Source organism: Alligator sinensis, unplaced genomic scaffold, assembly GCF_000455745.1.
Source record: "Alligator sinensis unplaced genomic scaffold, ASM45574v1 scaffold628_2, whole genome shotgun sequence".
Classification (NCBI taxonomy): domain Eukaryota; kingdom Metazoa; phylum Chordata; order Crocodylia; family Alligatoridae; genus Alligator; species Alligator sinensis.
This window is the reverse complement of record NW_005841833.1, coordinates 6791550-6799886: the sequence shown is the minus strand read 5'-3', so window position 1 is coordinate 6799886 and position 8337 is coordinate 6791550. Positions and strand designations below refer to the sequence as shown.

At 56.0% G+C, this 8337-nt stretch overlaps 1 long non-coding RNA gene across 1 annotated transcript; it reads left to right on the top strand.

Moving 5' to 3' along the window:
- The first annotated feature begins 1120 nt into the window (after window positions 1-1120).
- LOC112549407 lies at window positions 1121-3295 on the top strand. The gene is made up of 3 exons (XR_003092803.1): window positions 1121-1421; window positions 2170-2312; window positions 3256-3295. It is a non-coding gene; the product is annotated as an uncharacterized LOC112549407 (long non-coding RNA).
- The last annotated feature ends 5042 nt before the right edge of the window (window positions 3296-8337 follow it).

Here is an 8337-nt window from a genome sequence, read left to right as displayed (position 1 = left end):
CTCTGAGATCTGCGGCCACATCCGCGCAGCTGGGCCGAGCTCTCGGGCAGGAGTCTGTCACTGCGGACAGATCCGGGCCTGCCAAGATGCTTCAACCGGCAGCTATGAACTTGTACGGCTTGTGCTAAATGCAAAGTTGGAGTTCCCCCTCCTTCCCCCGTAACTCCGCAGCTTGTTCAGCTTCCAGAGGGCAAGACCACGTAGAGCCACGGGCATGCAGCACAGCTCTCTTGCGATGGATGTGTAAGTGTAGTATTTGTTCACGGCGACGGACTGCCGAGAACCACGTTCCAGCTGCAGCCTCGTAAGTATTGCACTCGGACTCACGCTCGTGCGTGGCCTGAGGGCCCGTGCAGGGGATCTGCATTGGCCTTTGCTGGGGTCTTCCCTTTCTGCTGCTTTGACCCAGTTGCTCAGTTTGTTTTCCCTAAAAGAGATCTGCAGGGGCGGTGGTCCCCTCAGCCTTTCCTTTCAGCTGGAGCCTGACTCCCACCTCTGCTTCACCAGCCCTGGGAAGGGCCGAGTCCTTCAGGCCTTGGCTGCAATGTCCCCTAACTGCTCCGTAGCACAGGCTGCTGCAGCCGCACCCAGGCCCGTGGCTCAGGGGTCTCTGGGTCCGTGCTGGAGAAACTGGAGCTGGCAACAGAGCAGAAGCAGCTGTGGTGGAAAAGCAGCACTGGGGCCGGGACTCGGGAGCCTGGCGACCCTGTTTCACTCCGTTCCCAGCTGCCCTGGCCTCAGCACGCATTTCCATGCAGGTGTGGTCTGCGGATGTGGTCCTGACAGCTGCTGGCCTCCAGCCCTGCCGCTGGCATGTCACACCCGACCGGTGACACCTTGAACATGCAGCTCTCTGCCGAGCAGAGTGCAATGGGTTAAGGCTCTTGCTTGCTGTAGCTGTAAATCTGAGTTCCCAGCCCCTGGTCTGGGCCAGTCCTTACTATAAACACATGCGCAGGAGGGAGCTGGCTGAGCGCTCGTTCTTAACGTGACCTTGCAGAGCTGTCAGATACCAGCTTCCTCCCCCCTGCCTTTCCCAGCCCTGACATTGGACCCAGGGCCCTGCAGGCAGGGAAGCTGGGGAGGGCCCTGGTGTGCGGCACAGGTTGCCAAAATCAAAGCAAGCAAGAAAACCACTTAGCACTTTAAGTCACAAGGAGAAAACCCTCCCAACACGATGATGCTAGCAGGCGGCGGTGAGCCCAGCCCCCAGGTTCAGCGCGATGCTGTTGCCATCAGTACTGCACCAGGGTAATTAAGGTGGTGCCTAAAGGTGGAGACTTTGGGTGCTAACGAGTTCCTCTTTGGCCACTGCAGAAATGATTCCTGCCCCGCTGGTACTTGCTGTCCTTTACCTTCGAAGCCGCCTCCTCGAACAAGTGGTCAGGAGATGTTACCAGCTCAACATCTGTGGCCCACAGGTGATTCCATACCTTTTATTTATTGATGCGTTTAATTAACACCTTTGACTCCACCAGCCTAGGCAGGGACGATTCATGCTAGAGCTCAGTTCATGGCATGAGCAGGAGTTTGTACCAGGTGCTTTCATAACCTGAGCAGCTCTCTGCACAGGCACCCGTGGTGAGCTGTTTGTGAGCATCGCTGCTGGGCAGCCCGGGGTCTCTGCAGGGATAGGGAGGTGGCGGGGTCCCCGGGCGGAAAGGACCAGGTGAGCAGCTGCCGCTGCTGGGTTTCCCCTTTCTCTTTTGGAGACCAGGGAAGCTGAACCCCTTAATTTGGTGCTGGGATCCAGGTGCTGATGGACAAAGAGCATCCCTGCTGCAGCCTGTCCCTTCGTGGAGCACAGAACAGGGAGCGCTATGCTGTCTGGGGGGTGTTTTGCGTGGGCACGTGGGCAGGGAGAGCAGTCGGCGCTGGGGCTGCAGAGACACGCGGGCCACGGTGCCATGCTAGATGTCGGCCAGGCTGATTTCCCGGTGCAGCAGGGGAGGGGGCCCAAGCCATGCAAGCCCTTGTGTGGATCCTGCCATGCCTGTGCCACGGGGCCCCGAGCTGCTCCCCACGGACACGACTGCCTGGGCTCGCGGGTTAGAAACGTCGAGCTGAGAGGAGCACCCGTGCAGCCGAGTCTGGCTTGCCGGGGTCCAGGTCTCGAGGAAGACCCGTGGTGGCTGTTGAAAACCTTTCTGCATGGTTCCTCCCTGCCAGGCACCAAATTCACCCGACTGAGCTGGGACTGACCAGCCCCGCGATGGGCTACGGGAGAAACCAGGCCCACGTCTGGGTGCTTCTCCGGCCGAAGAGGGTGTGAGCAGCTGGGTCCATCGCGCCTTGACCGACGCTGGTCGCAGGTACGGGAAGCTGCTGCTGTTTGCGTGGCCGGGCTCCAGAGGCCGTGGCCTCGGCAGGCGTGGGCAGGGAGTCGCCTGGGAAGCCGGCAGCTGCAGGCAGGGCGGGCAGCAGTCCAGCCCGCAGCAAGCTGGGAGCCGCCAAGACTGGGACGGTTCTGCCGTCTGACCTGGCGGTTCTCTTTGTTTGGGGAAGCCTTTTCCCGGTTGAGGAGCAGCTGGAGAGCAGCGCCCCGGGCCTGTCCGGAGGCAGGAAACGAGGCAGAGGGCAGCTGGAAACACCGGGGGGGCTGGGTTGCTGGTTTCCGCAGGAGCATCTCCTGGCCGCCAGCTCCGCAGACAGAGGCCTTGGCTGTAGCGAGGGCTGGGGAGCGGGGGGAGCGGCACAGCTGGAATTTAAGGTCATGTCCTGACCTTCCTCCCTCAGGCACCGACGTCCCACTTGCATCCATGGGACTCGAGCGCTTTGCTGGCCCGGGGCCAGGCTACTAGGCTGGCCCGAGCGCAGTGAGGCCTTTTCCTCATTGCAATGAGCACAAAGGCAGCTTATCCCAGTCCAAAACGCGATGGCCCGGCCCAGCCGACCCGAGTACTCGCTCCTGCCTAGCACCTGCTCCCATCGCTTGAGCACCCGGCGTGGGAGCAGCTTTCCTTTCTCCCCTCTCTGTAGGAGAAGTCGCTTGAATGGCGTCCAGGGGAGGTGGGACAAAGAAACCAGAGTTGTGTTGGGTTCTGGATAAGGCACTGGTTGTGGGTCCTGGGGTCGGAGACTATCGACCTCCATGGGGTGATGGGGCCAGTTTACTGGGGAAATGAAGCACGGTCTTCGACAGCAATCTTCCACCCCCCCGTTTGCATGCAACTTCTTTGCATGCGCCAGGCACCACATTTCTGCAAATATTTTTTTAAAATATTCTCTTAACTTTGTCTTGTGTATTGCTACAAGGGAGAAGAGAGGACTAAGAGCAGACCACCAGTACAGCGGGAACAGACAATTCAGGCCTGTGGCCTTCCCCGGTAGCGGGCTGCAGCTGGGTAAAAGGTTGGTGCGATGCAATTAGCTGTGCCGCTACCCACAGCCGCTGCGCCTAACGCTGTAAATAAAAAAAATCACAATGAAAACAAATGAAAGGGCTAAATACCATTTAACAGAACACCTAGGGAGGCAGCGCCGTGTCGCACAGGGCGGTAGTTTACACTTGTGGAAATGTGTCGGGAAACACGGCCCTTGGGTTGTGCTCTAACCACAGCACGGCCAGGGACCGGGATGTGCGATCCCAAGAGCAGCGTGTGCATGAGCGCATCGAGACAAGACCGAAATGCCAGGGAAGGAGCTGGGAAGGGGCCAAACCGAGGCGAGACAGGTTAGCTATTTGGCTGCTTGAACTTCTCAGCGTGGTGCAGGAGGGTTGCCCATTTGCAAGGTAATTCTGCATGTTGCCTCTTTAAAAGAGAGGTCACTTTTTCCATTACAAATGCACTCGGGATTTTCTGGAACCAATTGCTTACTTTAGGCGGGTGGAAAGAATTCCAATTTGCTGCTAGTTCTGTACCAGGAGCAGGAACGGAGCGAATTTAGGGGAGGCATGAATGGGGTTATTCTCTGTCTGCTGAGAGGGCCATTTGTACTCCCCAGCCTGCTGGAGACCCCGTTGCAGCTTGCTGTGTTGGGAGGCATCCCTCCAATAATTTAATGGTGGCTGTTAATCGCCCGTTGAGCCACAGTTGTGCCTGCAAGAGTCTGGTGATTTGTGCAAAACGCTCGTCTCGGCACAAAAGGAGCAGTGAGAACTTTTCAATGACGTGCGTCTCCCAGTAATGGAAACAGAGAGGAATTCAATTGTTGCTGCCTTTAGCAGAGTCCTACCCAGCAAAATGTTTGCTCCTGACCTGCAGGTGAGGGGGAAAGTAGTTGTCTTTTTTCACCTCCGCGGTAGTGAACCTCGGATGCACGCGAGCAGCTGTAAGAGAGGTCTGTTTTAATTTTTAATGCTAGTAAACGTTGACTGTACCGCCTTGCATCAGTGCCCCACTTCCACTCTGACTTCAGCCAGGCATTTTGCTGGCTGGGAAGAGGCAGAAGGACTCCAGCGAACTGCTAACAGGAAGCAGAGCTGGGTGCCGTGATTGAATAGGCACCAGATGATCTCCTTTGGAGGTCTGTCCACCCCTTCCAGCTGCGTGGAGGTGTCCCATGGAGACGGCTCCGGTCGTGGCCACCCAGGTCCTCGCCAACCACCCGAAACAAAGGGTCGGGGACCGTCGCGACCGGCCTGCTGAAGAAGGTGACATCCCTTTTGCAGGCGGAGGTGAAACGCTACCAGCACGTTGATTATTGGGCAGCCTAATTCCTGCCTCCCGGCTGCTCCAGCTAATATCACTGAAAATGTTATCTTGCTGCCTGCAGCCTCTGTTTTCTAGTAGCGGGTGGATTTGCAGGTTTTGCCATCTCGGAGCACGGCTATTATCTGTTTGCATCCACCAGCACGGAGGAGGATTAATATTGCTTCTGTCACTTGAAACCTTTGTGCTCGTAGCAGCTGAACCTGTGACCCTCAGCAGGCTGGCACGGTGACACGCGCGTCTCGGGAAGTACACCGTGTATTGGATGGTCAGATAAAGCTATTTTGGGCCCACCGATGATGTATAAGAGCTTCCTTCTCCTGGCATTGCATCCTTTGAATCCCAGAGCTGTTGAACAGGGCTGCCTTGAGGCCTTATTTCGATCTTTATTTTTAACTGGGCCTGACGTGCATTTTAACATCTCAACCTCCTCTAAAAGAGTTGGAGTAAATAAGCGTTTCACTCTTCAGTACAGGAAAAGTGTGCTGAGGCTTGTGTCGGGGGGAATAACAGCTTGGTGTGACCCTGGGAGTTGCACGTACTGCTCACTTCAGACATGGGGTTGGTCTTTCTAGGTGGCTGGGTGCGGTGGGGCACGCTGCCCACCTGAGCCAGGTAGGGGTAAATGAGCTGCAGGGCCCCAGTTAAGGAGGCTGCACCTGTGCTCCAGTCTGACCCGGGGAGTTGCAACGACTGGGAGCAGAGCTCAGCTGGGGCTGATCTGGTGTGGGGAGGAGAGTGGGGCCGGGGGGACCCGGAAGCTGGTCTGTTGGCCCTCCCTGCAGGGCAGGAGGCCTGGCCCCTGGGAAACACTGGATCTATTACCAGAACCCACTGGTTGGCCTTGGGCCCTATGGCCGCAGCTTGCAGAGGCAGGGGCAGAGCCCAGCAGGCTGTAGGGTGAGCTGTGACTTGGAGAGGGAGGGTGATAGATGGGCTGAAGTGGGCTGAGAACCTGCTGGGGAAACTGAGGCAGGCCAGCTGCCGGGCTGGCCTGGGCTGGGCTGGGCTGTGAGCGGATGCCCCTGAGAAACACCGAGCGTTTGACTGCGTAGAGCGGGCACAAGGTGCTCTTCTGCAGGAGCTTGGGTTGGGTTTAGTTGCCCTGGGGGAAGCGGAGCGGATCTCATGAGGGGTCTTGAACCGGGTTGTGAGACCTGGCTCCATTGTCCAGAGGCAGACGGGACACGGGCCGTCGTGGCTGCGGCTTGTAGGACGGTGCCACGAGAGGCGCTGAGGAAGGTGAGAGGCGGTAGCCACAGCTGCACGGTGGTACGCAGTGCACCAGTGACAGTACACAGTACACAGTGACAGCGCCGGGCATCTCGGGGGGCGCTTTGCCACCCTCCTGGGTGGCTTCAGAGAGCCTCGGGCCGCAGGACTGGGCTCCGCGTGGTGTGCGAAGGGCTGCATGGTACATGCTGTTCTGTCTACCTCCCGTGCGCTCAGCTGGTTCTGGTTTATTTGTGGGATGCTTTGCAAAGTCACCAATTGAGAAGAGGAACTCGTGGCTGATTTGCGGTTAGAGCAGTTGACATTTCTATGTATCACTAAATCATAATTGCTAGGTCAGAAGTAATTGAGCATTAAAAATAAAATAGGCACGTTGGTTACTCTGATAAACATCTTTATTTGCATGGCTGATAGCTTCCGCCGAGATGGATGCGATACGAATGCTGGATTCCTGGGCTACGTACAAAGGTCAGGGAACGTTAAAATTGTTTTTTGGGCAGTTGCTTATTGGCGTTCGAGGCTTGAACAGCTCTTGTTTTATCGTCGCTCTCAAGTCTCTGGTATGTGACTGTTCCTATCTATGCGTGGAATTACTGAAGTTTGAACTATTTCCCAGATTCTTATGTGCAAAGCTCCTCAAACAGGCACGGGCATTCGTGTTGCAGAGGAGTTTAGGTAAAGCCTTTGTACTAGCAGCTATAGGGGAAACCCTGGCTGCCTCCTATGTACAAGAGTTGGTTCAAATGTCCAGAGTAGCATTAATGGAAATATGTCAGTCTGGGAAGGAAGCAATACCATGGGAAGAACAGTGGCCATGCTCCTTGTCACGGCTTAGCCGGGCCTTTTGCTGGATTGCCTCCAAGCTGTGTGCAGACTCTTAGGAGAGCCCAGGACTCGTTGTTGGAAGCTCGGGTGCCTTGGTCAGCCGTGAGTCTGATTACACGGCTACACAGAAAGGCGTGTGCCCGCTTGTGCTTGTTGTGCGTTGCTGTCTGTCTGCGTGGCTTATGCACCCCTGCAAACCGGTGCACCATGCCCCCGGTCCTGACCGCGACGGCTCATTTTTATGCACTTTCAGGATTACAGATCAGTGTTCCCCCTTTCTCTCTCCTACCTGCTGAGCAAAATCCCCGTGGCGTTTGAAAGGGAGCGGTGTTTCCTACTCCTTACAGTTCTGGCAAATAGAAGCACTTAGAAGCTGGGAAATAGTCTCTCCTGCAGTGAAACGACTACACACCAGTCTTTGGCCCTGAGCTACAGCAGTCTCCTAAAGAAACAAACAAAAGGCTTTCCCGCACCAAGCATCAGTGAGCACATTTTATCAAAGCTTCAGTCTTGGGCACATGGCACCCGTAATAAATAAACCAACGTGTTATGCAGCGCGGGAAGACTACGGCTGGAAGAGTGCACTGAACAGGAAAAGCTAAATATATGGTCCTGATCACCATAATTACTTCATCATAACTTTTCTCATCATATCATTGGGAACTTGCCAACTTCTTGAAGAGAGAGATGTAACTTACTCTAATTAGAATGGGATGTCTGCTAACGAACTGCCTGTGCTTTGAAATAAATAGAAGCATTGCTGCGGAGGCACAGGAAACCTTGGAGTGACTTTTGGGTGAAATGCGCTTTGTTGGTTAAACAAAGGTACTTGTAACAAACACCCACACATCTCCTCCTGTTCCTGTTGGCCACTTGCTAAATAGGTTTATATAAACCGACGTGCTTTTCCTTTCAGTTGTTTTACTAAGACCTCGTGCCAACGTTTGCAGTGTTCGGTGACTTCTGTACGGTCTGTTTATCCAAACGCTTATATGGCCCTTGTCAGGGCAGAAAGCCACTGCCTGGGCTCTGGTACAGTAGCTCCTGTGTGGGTCTTGGCTCTACTGCCCAGCTAAACCTGCTTGCTAAATGTGAGAGGGGAGTCTTGGAGCAGCCCCACCTGGCTCTGCTGGGAAGCAGCATGAGCCTGGGCACAACTTTCCCACTGATGGTGACGGGTTAGCTGCCATGCAACGCTCCCCTGCGCAGCAGCCCCAGGGCACGTGCACCCCCAGGGGAGAGACCCAGGTCTCCTGGCTAGCCCCGACCCACTGACACATGGCCTGGGTGGCTTGTTTTTATGGCATGTGCGGTCCCCGAGGGTTTTGCTGCTGCTGCTTGTGTGGCAGAGGCGTTGATGCTCCTCGGATGTGGCCAGGACCCCGCTGCGCCGGGCATGGTGTGTACCTGCAGCAAGAAGGCAGCTACTCTCCCATGCAGCCCGCCATCTAGGACAGCACCAGGACGGGAGGGAGCCTTCTCCCTGCGAGACCCAGCGAGAGACTGAAGTTGCTTGTTGCAGATCGCATAGAGGTTTGAGGCTGAATTGAGACATGAACCCGGCTGTCCCAAGTCCCGCGAGACCCTCCCGTCCCCCACTTTATGGACCCCTTTCTTGCCCATTACA